The 14,231-nt window shown below is 46.0% G+C and overlaps 1 non-coding gene across 1 annotated transcript; it reads right to left on the bottom strand.

Annotated features, from left to right (window-relative positions):
- Nucleotides 1-3,344: 3,344 nt before the first annotated feature.
- On the bottom strand, nucleotides 3,345-3,417 carry TRNAT-UGU (transfer RNA threonine (anticodon UGU)). The gene has a single exon. It is a non-coding gene; the product is annotated as a tRNA-Thr (tRNA).
- Between the last annotated feature and the right edge of the window lie 10,814 nt (nucleotides 3,418-14,231).

Here is a 14,231-nt window from a genome sequence, read left to right as displayed (position 1 = left end):
ACCTTAAGAGAGCGATTAACACCAGACATCCCAGGAATATTGCTACACTGAAACAGTTTTGTGAAGAGGAGTGATCCAAAATTACTCCAGATCGTTGTGCAGGTCTGATCTGCAACTACAGGAAATGTTTGGTTGAGGTTATTGCTGCCAAAGGAGGGTCAACCAGTTATTAAGTCCAAAGGTTCACATACTTTTTCCTCCCTGCACTGTGAATGTTTACATGTTATGTGCAAATAAACCATGGCAACATCTAATGTTTGTGAAGTATTATGGTCAGCAGACTGTGTTCTTCTATTGTTGTGACTTAGATGATGTTCAGAGCACATTTTATGCCCAATTCATGCAAAACTCCACATAATCCCAAGGGGTTCACATACTTTTTCTTGCAACTGTATATATGCATACACTGTATGCATGCGAGGTAGGCTGCATTCACACTTGAGTGTTTTGTAGCTTGAAGCTCGAAGTTCAAAGCTCCAAAATGCTCAAATCATTTGTTCTGTATGGTGCCTATTCCCGTGATCAGGTGTGAACAGCCACCATAGAGAACATTTGATTTTTTGAGGTTGAGCTTTTTTGGAGCTTCAAGCTACAAATCGCTCAAGTGTGAATGCAGCTGTAGGGGCCTTGGATTGTAAGCTCCTTGAGGGCAGAGACTGATAAAATGTACAATATATGACAAATCGTTGGTGCTATATAAATACCTATCATCAGGGGCGGACTGACAACTCATGGGGCCCCCGGGCAATAGGGGATCATGGGGCCCCTGTGTCCTTGCCCAAACTCAAAAAGCCTATGAAAAAGGTACCAGGAGCATCTCATGGGGCCCCCTATTGACCCCGGGCCCTCGGGCAGTGCCCGAGTTTCCAAATGGTCAGTCCGCCCCTGCCTATCATAAATAGCAAAAATACATTTAATATTTTATGGCTGACTTATGCTAACCCTCTGCTTCTCAAACTGTCTCCCATGAATAAGGATACAATTTTAGTTAAGCAAATCCTTACAAAATAGATGTATACCACTTTATTTTAAATTTTCAAGCTGAAAAGGGGCTAATCACTGTCTCAAACATTAAAATAGACAATATTCTTTTTTAGCTAATCTATGCAATTTTTACAGCGGCTAAGTGGTTAGCACTTCCACCTGGCAGCACTAGGGTCATTTGTTCTAATCCCAACAACAGCACCACCTGCTTGGAGTTTGTATGTTCTTTCTGTGCCTGTGTGGGTTTCCTCCGGGTACTCTGGTTTCCTCCCACACTTCAAAGACAAGCTGGTAGGTTAATTGCCTCCTGTCTAAATTGACTCTAGTATGTGTATGAATGTAGGTTAGGGACTTTAGATTGTACACTCCTTGTGGGTTAGGGGCTAATGTGAATATTATATGTAAAGCGCTGTGTAAATTGACAGCGCTATATAAGTACCTGAATTAAATAAATAAAATATGGTGTCCTTTTATTCTTTCTATTAAAACTAGTACTTCAGAGAAATAACTTACTCCTTTAAGATGCACTACTACACACTATGTCGCGCGCAGGGGCGGACTGACCATTTGGAAACTTGGTCACCGCCCGAGGGCCCGGGGTCAGTAAGGGGCCCCATGAGATGCCCCTGGTATCTTTTTCATAGGCTTTTTTGAGTTTGGGCAAGGACACAAGGGCCCCATGATCCCCTATTGCCCGGAGGCCCCATGAGTTGGCAGTCCGCCCCTGCTCCAGACCCACAATCCACCAATGAGCGCTTTCTCTACTCATGGCGCTCAGTGCATTTTTTTCTTTATACATGAATGCCTCCTTCTTGTTCCAAAATTAGAACTATATTTAAATCTTGGAATATCCTTTTAAGCAGACATCTAGTATTTTTAGCAGACTTCTGCTTCTTACTGTCCTTAGAACAGTGTTTCTCACCCTTGTTTTTGTCAAGGCACCCTTTAAAATTATAGACAGTCTCAAGGCACCCTTTAAAATTATGGACAGTCTTGAGGCACCCCATTTTAGAATGGGGTGCCTCAAAACTGTCCTTAATTTTAAAAGGGCACCCCATTCTAAAATGTGAAAAACTATTCTAATAGTTTTATTTAACATAGCAACATCCACACACATAGGGCCCAACATTAGAGGTGATTTATTCTTCCAAAGCACTTTTGCACACTGGTACAGAGTAGTATCCCAGTGTTTCTCTTCCCCCTCGGTTTTTCTCCATCATTGAGTTAATGTGACCCCAGCACTGATAAAGAGGGGCAGGGGAGGATCAAACTAGGATGCTGTGCAGGCAACTGACATCCTCCTTATCAACTGATATCATTGGTTTTCAGGACGCAGGCGGCTAGAAGGTCGTACACAATGAAAACCTGTGGCCAGGGGCAGACTGACAACTCATGGGTCCCCCAGGCAATAGGAAATCATGGGGCCCTTGTGTTCTCACCCACACTCAAACCACACCAAAAAAAAGCCTATGAAAGGTACCAGGGGCATCTCATGGGGCCCCCTACTGACCCCGGGCCCTTGGTCAGTGCCCAGGTGGCTAAATGGTCAGTCCGCCCCTGTCTGTGACTTTGTATAACTAATAGGCAGTCTTGTTCCACCCGCTGGCTTGTATACAAGTTTTGGACAATTTTTAGATATTTTGCCAAGGCATCCATAAAGAAACCTCAAGGCACCCCAGGGTGTCTGGGCACCCTGGTTGAGAAAGGCCGTCTTAGAAGATGAGATAAATAGGTTTACAACCACTTCAACTGCTGTGGGACAATTATCTATTTATTCTTTAATTTACAATTAATTCATTTACAATGATTGTGTAAAAGTTTGAGTTAGGCTGTAATGCATTATAATCATTGAAAGCATTCATTTTTCATCACCAATATTTATGTAAGGAACAATTTGATACATTTGTATGCAGTTAAAGCTAGTTGATCATTCAGCAACCCAGGTTTTCATCGGAAAACACCTATTCCAGCAATCTCTATGCTTTTTCTATAAACCACCAGCAGGGAGCAGTATTGCAATAGAACTGTCAGTTCCCTGTGTTCCCTAGAAACCTTTTTATGCTCACATATATCTGAATAATGCCGGCCATGGCTTCAAATAAAATGGGTTCTCAGTACGTGTCAGTGTACGTATTAAAACTCAAACAATATTACGAGGGAAATATATATGAATTTGGTTGTATTAAACAGGTGACTGGCTGTTTAATGAATTACATTTGCCATGATTAGTCATAGAAGAGGAAACATCGTGTTTGGGATAAAGATAGATAGTTACATTTTAAAAGGGAAATAATAACAACAGCGGCATGTAAATATTTTAATACTCAATTAAGAAAAAAAAAAACAAAAAACATAGTGGAAGGCCCCAGCGAGATTTGAACTCGCGACCCCTGGTTTACAAGACCAGTGCTCTAACCCCTGAGCTATGGAGCCATCTGGCTGTCATTGAGAGTGTTTCTACTAAAGATACTAGAACTATGCATCATCGATTTTTTGCAATTATTGCAAAAATCTATTTAATTGAATGTTCTGTCTGTGTATAAATACAGGGTACGAAAGCTGTAATTACAACATGCAAACTCAGCAATCACCGAGATGCTTGGTGTTTTGGCTCGTTATCCTGAGACTCATCAAAAGCAGGTGTAAAATTTCAATCTGTAGTCTCTCAAGAGCCCATTACCTCCTCATTTACTTGTTACTTCCTTTGTGTCCAAATCAATTATGATTAATGACAGGCCTGGTAAATGCCAGATTTACACTTTCAAGTAACAAGACCACAGGGATGCCTTAACTAGACACTATGCAATATAGAGAGCCTCCAAAGGAAAGGATAACTTCACTTACTTTGGAATACTGTATGATCAGCACAAAAGTTTGATATTCCCAAACCCATAAATCATGTTGATTTAATAATTGTAATAATAAGAGAGATTGCTTTCCGTGCACATTATATTATGGTAAAACATTTCTTGAACTTTCTTTTATTCTTTCTATTAAAACTAGTACTTTAGAGAAATAACTTACTCCTTTGAGATGCACTACTACACACTATGTCACGTGCAGGGGCGTACTGACCAGTGGTTTTATGGTGTGTAGCGCCATTAAACATGGTAATGTGGATAGTCCAGATGCACAATAAAGAGTATTACATGTAGCTGGTCCAGCTGCACCTTGAGCAGTGAGTGATGACAATGGACAGGTCCACTACAAAATAGCCACTGCGCTTTTAATCTGTTAAAGTGAAGATTACTGTTTTATAAAGAATATTTAGGTTACTTCTAGCTATACAGTATCCTACAGTAAGATGCCTTGAAGTTCTCAAGAGACGTTTCAGTGCACTTTCTGACTGTAATGTCCTCCAGGTTAGCTAGATAGGATGCTTTTTTTCTTTTTTAGATAAAGGCTGAGTATCAGCCTCAGGATGAGTCAGCCTGGGAGTGAGGTAGTGAGGTCACCTCAAGACAGGCTGGAAGGCTATAACAGGTCAGGGCTTCTGGAGCCCTCCCACTTTTCCAGAAACCGGAGAACTTTCTGGAGCAGGGGAGAAGAGTGGAGGAGGCCCAGATCTGCATGTTTGAGGGACCTTGGTCAATCCCCTGGCTGGAGGCTGGGCATGGTGATCAAGGCAACCCTAAAATGTCAGATAGCCTGGGGAATAGTGTGCAGTGTCAGTTGGAAGACAAATTGAGGAAGGCTAGAGTGAGGAGCCTGGGAGGGGGCCCCAGGGAGTGGAGCCTACCTACAAGCAGATCACTGGAGAAGAGGATCTCCACTGCCTCAACATCTCCTGGGGAGGACAGCCTGTGTTGCAGTGAAGGAGCCAGCCCAGAGTAAGGCCTGAAGGCAGCCGCCAACTCACTAAGCTAACAGGAGAGGACAGTGTAAGTACTGCTACACCCCCTGAGCTATATAAGAGGAGAGGGCAACCCAACTAGTTTCTCATCTGGGACTATTCATTTGACAGCTTCTGGGCCCCCTTTTCCCAGAGAATATTCTCAGTACAGCTGGGTAAAGAGGCAGAATCATCAAGAGACTGAGGAGGTACACCAAAGAGGTTTAGCATTCCATAAAGAGAAACTGTTGCTAATCTGCATTTTTGTACGTAGTTGCTAAGGAATAGTTTTCAAGTTATACAGATCCCCGGGTATCCTATATACCCCTAGACCCTATCCAAGTTTAATCCCTTAATAAAATCACAAATCCAAGCTCAAGGAGTGTTTATTGACTACAGTGTGCAAAGTGTGAGACATGAATGTTGCCTGGCCTTGCAGAGCATAGGGGGACCCATTCAAACCCAGAGGCCCCTAAGGGGGTAGTGCTACTTGACATATGATAGCGCTTAGGCTCTCTGTCTGCAATGAGAAATCATTTGTCTATGCTAGAGGTCTCCAAACTTTCTAAGCAAACGGCCAGTTTATGTTCTTTAGACGGTAGGGGTCTGGCCTGGAAAATGACCCAGCATCAGCAGGCATAAACAATGCCCCATCATAGGTTTGAATAACAGAAATAGTGCCCCATTGTTTGTATCAATTGGAAGAATAGTGCCCTGTTGAAACTGTCAGTGGGAGGAATAGTGCCCCATTGATGATGTCAGTATGTGGAATAGTGCCCCAGGGACCAGATAAAGGTAAGCCAAGGGCTACATCCGGCCCCTGGGCCACAGTTTGAACACAACTAGTCCTAAGAAAGAGACCATCCACTGCTGCCTCTAAAGACAACTATTCTCTTGTGACTTGGAGTGTCTTCCTGGGTACCATAGTGACTGCTGAAAAAGCCATAGTAGCACTACTTCTGGAGGAGCCACTGGTTAGATGATGGGTCATCCTGCAACTCTCAGTGATGACCCACTCTGATCTAACCCCAAACTCACCGACATGCCAGTAGCATAAAGTCAGCTTTATTAAAGGGGGACTCTACTCATAACTATTGATAAAAAATAATGTTCTTTAGCAAGGAACATGCATTCCTCATTAATAATTATGCTACCAAAATGAGTGTGTGCTGTAAATTGCCTCCAGCATTGCTCCTGTTTCTTCTTGCTGGAGGCTGACATTTTGCTGAAGCCCAGACCCCCTAAGCATCAGTTAAAGCAAAACTAAACCCTCCTATCATTTTCAGCCAAGGAAGCTGCCATGTGTTTGATCTGCAACTGCCATGCTGCTGCACGTGATCATTTATAACACCAGCCATTTGATGGTTTGACAGTTTGGTTGAGAACACAAGCAAATGTGACAGTTATATTCCTGGCATGTACGGAATGTCACTGTTTTTTGAAACTGTTGAATCAATGGGTTTAGTTCCACTTTAACAACTTTACTACCATGTTATACCCGAATGACATTCCTCCCAGAACGTTCCCCCAGCTGCGTGCACCCTGTGCTGTCTGTGATCACTGTGTCCCTTGGACAAAGCTGATCACATGACATGGTAAAAGGCCAATCACAGCGGCCTTTTACCAAGTGATCAGATGTGTCCGATCACAACTGACCACTATGTAAATACACTTGCCTGTTATCGGCAGTACTTTCCTCATGCTGTCACAATGTGAGGAAAGTACTGCCGGAAAGTGGCAACTGTCAAAGCAGACATCCGCACTGCTTATCAGTGCAGTTCCAAAAGTGCCCAACAGTGCTGCCCAGCAGTTCCCAACAGCGCTGCCCAGCAATGCTGCCAGTCAGTGCTTCAGTCAGTTAATTTTCTGACTGAATAAATGAGGAAGGGGAGAGAGATGCCCAAGGAACTAATATAGTGTAGTATGTCATATCATATAATATAATATCATATTAAATCATATATTTCACTCACCAGGATGAAGTGTTTGCAGGCATGTCATTATGGCAGAAGTCCATGTCTAGTTTTACTGCCTTACCTCCAGGATTATGTTTATTCTCACGTCACAGTATGAAGAATTTGTTACATTGTATCATGTCTGTTTACTTTTAAATTGTTACAAGGTTCAGTCAATGAGTAGACCAGGTTGTTACTCAAACGCTAGTAGTGATTTGATCACTGAATTCATTAACATCACCTGATGTGTGAATGAGTGCCACAGGCAATTTTCTTTGTTTTCTTTATTTTCTGACTAAAGTTCCACTTTACAAAGTGGAACTTGCAGAAAAAGGTGTTTGGTGAAGCAGTAAACTTCACTAAACAACACAAACATAGCCTCAGATTTTGCTTTTGTGTATTTTAGGCCTGCAGTGGGTGTGCAAAAACTAAACACCAATAAGTGCACCAAAAAAGTGGATGTGAACACACACAAAAAAGTTCACTTATGGTATGTCTCTGGTCTACCTCCTGAAGAAGTAGAACCCCTCCTTGGCCCCCCAGGGTGCAAAGCTTCTGATGAGGGAAAGGCACACTCAGGTCCACCTTCCAAAAGGCCTAATGAACCCCTCTCCTCATGGTCAGCCAGAGCTGACCAATGAGTACTAAGTGAGGGGCTCTCCCAAAGAGAGTCTCTCCCAAGGAAGGACCCTAATGGCCACACTTCCCCTCCTTAGACATTAGGATAGGAACTACACCCTCCATCTTGAGTGAAAAGAGAGCACATACTGTATATAAGTGCAATGACGCACATGTGGAGAGCAAAAAATAAATAAATAAATATGCAAAAACAAAAAAATTGCAAGTGCAGGTCTATTGGCTAGTGCCAACCTTTGACCAGATAAGGCAGAACTGCTCAAATCAGGAGTCTCTTGGAACCCTCTGTGCCAGAGAAGTACTCCCAATCTACACATTATGTGGAGTATGCTCATTTCAGCTTCCATGCCCCTCGGGAAGACCCCTCAGGACCCCCATCATACCAGCGGGGATTCTATACAGCCAGACATCCAAACCATAAGGCCGTAATGATGAAGGAGTACACCTGCTGGACACTGGTATGAACAGATACTACACTTGATATTACCTAAAAAGCTGAGGCCGATTGGCAAACAACAGACACTAGCTACACCACTGTTGGGCAAAGATCTTCCTACTTCTGCTTCATTCATTCTGTGGCTATATGCCTCCGTCACCAGTTCTGTTGTTTATTGTTGCTCCCTCCATCCTAGCCGGTATTTCACCAGCCAAACTAGTAAAATGGCTCCTTTATGCAATATAATCTTAAAACAATCAGCAAATGATTTCAATTTCAAACACTTTGTTTCATATGCAGAACCTATCCCTTCATTCTATATAAACTTCCTACTAGTATGGTACCTGACAAACAGATAAAGGGAAATACATCCTTGGCTTGGCTTTGTGAAATCCCGTTAGTCATTGAGAGCTGTCTTATTTGACACTACTGAAGTCGCTCCGACTTTAGAAAAGGTTCCTGTACTACTTCAAGGTGCCTTCTATCTGACTTTTGCCCATAGGCTTTAATGGAAGTTACCTCCAAGTGGGATCCTCATCTATATTGATGTGATTTGGATTTGACGTTACAGGAAGATTACCTAGGCAAAGTCGCATGGCATGAAAGTTGCACAAATGTCATACTCAAGTCGCCAGCAAAGCACCAGGAAGTCTCCTGGCAATGTTGCACTGTAATTCGCACAACTTTCAGGTCGCAGTAGTGTAAACCGAGCCTTATTCTTCTTAAAAGGGCTGTGCAGCAGGCTGCTGCTCTTAGGAGAGACTGCCTGCTGCTGTGCCTGCCAATGCCAGAGTGTGGCTGTTACTTTGCTGGGTCTAGGCTGTGTGCTAGGAAGCCCAAGGCCACAGGATGTGCTACTGCAGATTTTCCAGTACTTCAAGAAAGAGGCTCTGCTACAAAGATAGAAGTGCACTTGTGGATATTTTGCTGCACCTGGGGTGAGTATGCTAAAGAGTTTCTAAGGCCATGTGTGCTGTTCCTATGTTTCTGATGCAGAGTGAACTGTTGACTTCAATGCTGACCTATCAAGAGAGAATTCTCCTGTTACTCCAGCATCCTGTTGCCATGGAAAATAAAGCAATCCATGGATTTCCAAATATGAGCATGCTAGAGAGGTAAGATCAAGGTCCGACAGGCTAAATTTGCCTGACTCCATTCAGGAGCTACGGTTCTTATCCTTAGTAGGGCCCTCCTATCCCTCTTGTATTGAACTGTATTGTTTCCCTTTATATTGTAAAGCGCTGAGCAAACTGTTGGCGCTATTTAAATTCTGTATAATAATAATATTTATTACCATTCTGAGTTGGAAAGTGTAAGTCCAGGGCTCGATTACAGCCAAGAGGTCTTCACCCAAATCTTTATGTGACATGCCTATTGGCCACCTTGGGGTTTATTTTGAGAGTGCCTACCTTTTTCATTGTTCATCCTGTGGGGACCAAGTTGTTTAAATTACCCCAGGATTACAAATGTTTCCAAATGGAATAGAGCACTCCAGCAAAAGTGATTGGGTCCTAAAAGAGGCAAGACTGTAGATCCTTACTGGTCAGTGATTTAGAAAGAGGTGTATGGTATTGTGATTTGAAATTACTTGTGTCTGTACCATGTTAGCTGCTTTAGTTACCTTTTCCTAACACTTTTCAGGGTTTCTGTCTTCAATAGAGCCCATTTTAAAAGTTCCATGTGTGTCTGTGCCACTCTGTGTTCAGGGATAGGGTGAATCTTCACTGAAGCCGGGCTTGAGGACCCAAACATTCCAGTGGTTCCCCTTGGAATAGTGCTTCATTACCTTTCCCAACCTTTCCCAACCTCTGTAATCACTATATCCTATAAATCAATTATCCTGTAGTTCCAACAGCATTTAAACACTAGGAGGTGCCTGACACACCTGACTGATTTTGTAACACTCCAACCAAGTTTGTAAGGGGCAACAAAAGCACACCATTAAGAGATACAACTAGGAGGAAAAAGAAAAATAGTCAATATTCAAGCTTATGTGGTCTCTTTATGGGCAAAGGAACCTATGCGTGTGTAAAAAAGATGTATACAGCCTACAATATAGCAGTGCATTGTGAATATGAGCACTATTGAGTAGTGGGCATTTGTCTTAAAAATCTGGCATTGTAAAATTAACATTATAACTGCATCTGTTGGAAAATTAGAGAAAAAAAAATAAAAAGCAGTGATTTGGGGTCAGGGCAAGTTCTTATGGGCATGAAACCATTAGTGTTCACTAACTTGGGAACCCTTTTTGCTGTTCCACAGAACTGATGTTGTGAGGAACTGTCCCTGTGTGATAACATTTTGCCCTTTCTGTTCTGTTTTCATCCCCTTTGTAAAGTTGTATATGTTTCACAGACATTCTACACTGTTTGTTTAGGGAAATGTGACCTTGTAGTCTTTCACTTCTATAGAGTTCCTACCCTATTGTTTGGTTGTAGGGTTTGTTGTGGGTGGGGAAAACCCGGTGCCAGGCTGTCTGGTGGGGGTGGGGGTGAAGTTTTATATACTGAGCTGTGTTTAATAAAGATTCATTAATTTTCACCCTACACGAAGTTCTGACTTGTGGTTTGGGAGAGCAGGGAAGTGAGTGTTTCTTTAGCTATAATACCTGCCTTGGGAGAGTGCTGGAAGACTTGCTGGAAAAGGGGACCATTGGGTGAGACGCACTGCTCCACACAAGGAAGCCCAGGCGGAACGGTTCCGCCACAATTGGTTGGCAGCGGTGGGATCTTTCCTCATTGCGGAGAAAGTCCAAACCACCAAACGGGACCCCATATTTTTCACGGAGACATCCCTGCTCAGCCAGATGGATAAGGGACCTCCGGAAGAAAGCCCTCCAAAGCCTGCTTGTCGCTCAGGGAGGTATCGCTGGCTCCAAGACCAGAGCGGAACTGTTGGACAAGATTATTGCCCTAGACCAAGCGGATGTGCACCCCACTTCACCTGATGCACACTCCGCTACGCTTAAAGCGAACACTGCTCCGCCAGAAGTGAACTCTGCTTCACAGGAGGAGTTGGAGGAACAGAGCAGCTCATCGGCCCCTGAAACACCAGGCCCACTTAGCACCGTACGGAGTCCCCTATATCATTCGGATTTACGACAAGAGGTGGAGTGGCGTTTGGCTCTGTTTGGCAGCGCTCCCACCTCCGAACAGATTTCCAAGGCCCTGGACGATGCCACCCAACTGCGGCTTAGTCACTCCCGGTCATCAACCGAGGACTCGGTCTGGGAGAGGATTACCTCCCGCCTTCTCCAGACTGAAACCGGACCAAAGAAAATTCCGTACGCTTGTTTTAAAACTTTCTTGGAGGCGGATGGGGACATTGACAGCTTTCTTCAGGACTTTGAATGGTTGTGCACCATCCATGCTGTGGCAGCCCAAGACCAGGTCCCCATTTTGAGCAGCAAGCTAACCGGTCGGGCTGCAGACGCATTCAGGACTGTACCGACAGCTACTGCTTGGATTATGATTTTGTTAAGGAACACTTGCTGGCCCGCTACGCTCTCACCCCAGAGGGTACCGCTTAAAGTTCCGGACACTCAAGAAGAAACCCCAGGACACCTTCACTGAATGGGAACATCAGTTACAACACGCTGCCCGCAGCTTGGTCTGAGGGTGTCAGATCACCAAGCTGCTGTTACCACTGCTGTTACTGGAGCAGTTTTACAATGGACTTCCAGGGGATGTTAGACATTGGGTCTGGGACAAACACCCCCTAACTTTAGCCAACGCTAGTCGCTGGGCAGATGAGTACCTGGACAACAGGAGGCTAACTGAGCCCGCCATTCCCCCTGCACCTCATCCACAACCAGTGTTGCCCACTCTGGTCACCTTCCAGATTTGTATATGTATTCACATTCTGTGTCTGCGTGTGGTGACAAACACAAATAACCAGATACACCTTCTGACCCAAAGCGGTCTGGCCCACGCTGTTATGGCTGCAACCAAACAGGGCACATCCGCATTAATTGCCCCTGGAATCCACCAAGGCCCCAGAGCAGCTAACCCTCTCGAGGCACTTCCAACCAACCCACTACTCTCTGTGGCCGAGCCTCTGTCTACTCCCTACAGGACCACCCGAGTGACACCGCCTCTTCATGGAGGAATTTTACTACCGAGGATGAGGACTTTGGGGTCTTTTATGAGGCTAACCCTCTCCAGGCTGCCACCCCGGACAATCGCCAACATCACCAACAGGTTGTCCATGTTAATGGACATCAGGCCCAAGGATTACGGGACACTGGGGCCACACTCACCCTAGTCCCACCCCAACTGCTACCAGACTGGGCCAAGATTAGGCGGTCTGTGGCCGAACGGGTAGCGGGAGGCCGTGTCTACTGGATGCCTACCGCAAGGCTTCATCTGGATTGGGGGACCGGGGCCAGGGACATTGAAATTGGAGTAAAGCAGAACTTGCCAGCTGAGGTTCTCCTTGGAAATGATCTGGGAGTCCTGCTCTCCACTTTTGGCACCGAGACCCCTGCTGAAGCTCATCCAGTCACCACTCGCCACCAAGCTAGAGAGCATGCTGCTGCTCCACATGCCAAGGTTCCAGTAAGAGTCGAGTACCCACCCCCTGCTGAGCTTTTCCCTGCCCTGACCTGGGATTCCCCCGCTGATTTCGCTAAAGAAATAGCCAGGGACCGGACCTTAGACCCCTATAGACAGAGGGCTGGAAGTGATCCTGGGGGATTGGGAGATGTGAGGTATGAGTGGGCCAGGGCAAGCTGTACAGGGTCCACGGGGGAGCAGGGGTGGGCGCTGCCCAAATACCTTACTGGCAGATGGTAGTACCAAGGAAGTATCGGCGTGACCTCCTCCAGATTGCGCATGATATTCCCCTTGCTGGGCATTTGGGCAAGCGATGGACCCTGCATCGCTTAACCCAGAGTTTCTTCTGGCCAGGAGTATCGGGGGACGTTCGGGACTACTGTCGGTCTTGTGAGGTCTGCCAGAAGGTAGGGAAGCAGGGAGACAGGCCCAGGGCCACTCTGAGGCCCCTACCCATAGTTGGGGAACCTTTCAGTTGTATCGCCGTGGACCTAGTGGGGCCCCTGAAACGGCCTAGTCCCACAGGCAAGAACTATATCTTGACCATTGTCGACTACCCGGAGGCGGTAGCGCTGAGAGATGTGCAGGCAGAAACAGTAGCTCAAGCCCTGCTGCAGATCTTTACTCGGGTAGGATTTCCTCAGGAGATCCCGACCGACCAAGGCACGCAGTTCACGGCCGAGCTTACCCAACAACTTTGGAAGTTGTGTGGGATCAGACCGCTGTACAGCTCTCCCTACCACCCCCAGACCAATTGGCTTTGTGAATGGTTTAACGGTACGCTGAAACAGCTCCTCTGAACTTTCACCATGTCCCATAAGGACTGGGAGCGGCATCTTCCCCACCTCCTGTTCGCCTACCGAGAGGTACCGCAGGAGTCCACTGGGTTCTCTCCCTTTAAAGCTGCTGTACGGCCGGAGGGTTCGGGGACCCCTGGATTTCCTACGCAAACACTGGGAGGGAGCAGTGGCCAAGGAGGGGACCTTGGTGGTGGCCTATGTGCTGGAGCTCAGGGAGAGGCTACAACGGTTGACGACCTTAGTATGAGACAACCTTGAGGCCGCCCAGAGCAGACAGAAACGGTGGTACGACCAGTCTGCCCGAGACCGAACGTTTCACTTAGGATAGAAAGTGTTGGCCTTGAAACTAGTCAGGCATGACATATTACAGGCTGCCTGGCAGGGCCCGTACCAAGTGGTGGAACAACTCTGTGATACTACGTACATTGTAGCTCGCTGTTCAGATGGAAGGATCCGGCAAACCTTCCATGTGAATATGCTGAAACCGTTCATCGAACGACAGGAGGATAGTGTAGCTGCTATTTGCGCTCCGGCTACCGATGACTCAGAAACGCTTCTTCTGCCGGGGCTGCTGGGGGGCGGACAGTCCCAGCTGAGTGTAGCGGATGTAGATGTTAGCACACGGCTGCCTCCCAAGGCCCAGGAACAGGCCCGCCAACTGCTCCAAGAGCACCAAGGGCTGTTCTCTGCCCCGTTACACCACCACAACTGCCCACCGGGTAGACATGCAGGGTCAGGCCCCCCTGAAGCAGGCGGCCTACCTAGTGCCCGAGTCCATCAGAGAAGGGATGAGAAGAGAGATTAAGGAAATGTTAGATTTAGATGTGATAGAACCCTCTGACAGTCCATGGGCCTCCCCAGTAGTCCTGGAACTCAAGAAGGACGGAACCATCCGGTTCTGTGTGGAATACCGCAGGCTCAATGACCGGACCGTGACCGATTCATACCCCATGCCCCGGATAGATGAGCTGCTGGACCGGATGGCCAGAGGTAATTTTCTTACCACTATCAATCTCTGCAAGGGGTACTGGCAGA

This window comes from Staurois parvus, unplaced genomic scaffold, assembly GCF_062004578.1.
Source record: "Staurois parvus isolate SC_StPar_1 unplaced genomic scaffold, SC_StPar_1.0 ptg000415l, whole genome shotgun sequence".
Classification (NCBI taxonomy): Eukaryota; Metazoa; Chordata; class Amphibia; order Anura; family Ranidae; genus Staurois; species Staurois parvus.
The sequence above is the reverse complement of the archived record's forward strand: the minus strand, read 5'-3'. Positions and strand labels throughout refer to the sequence as shown.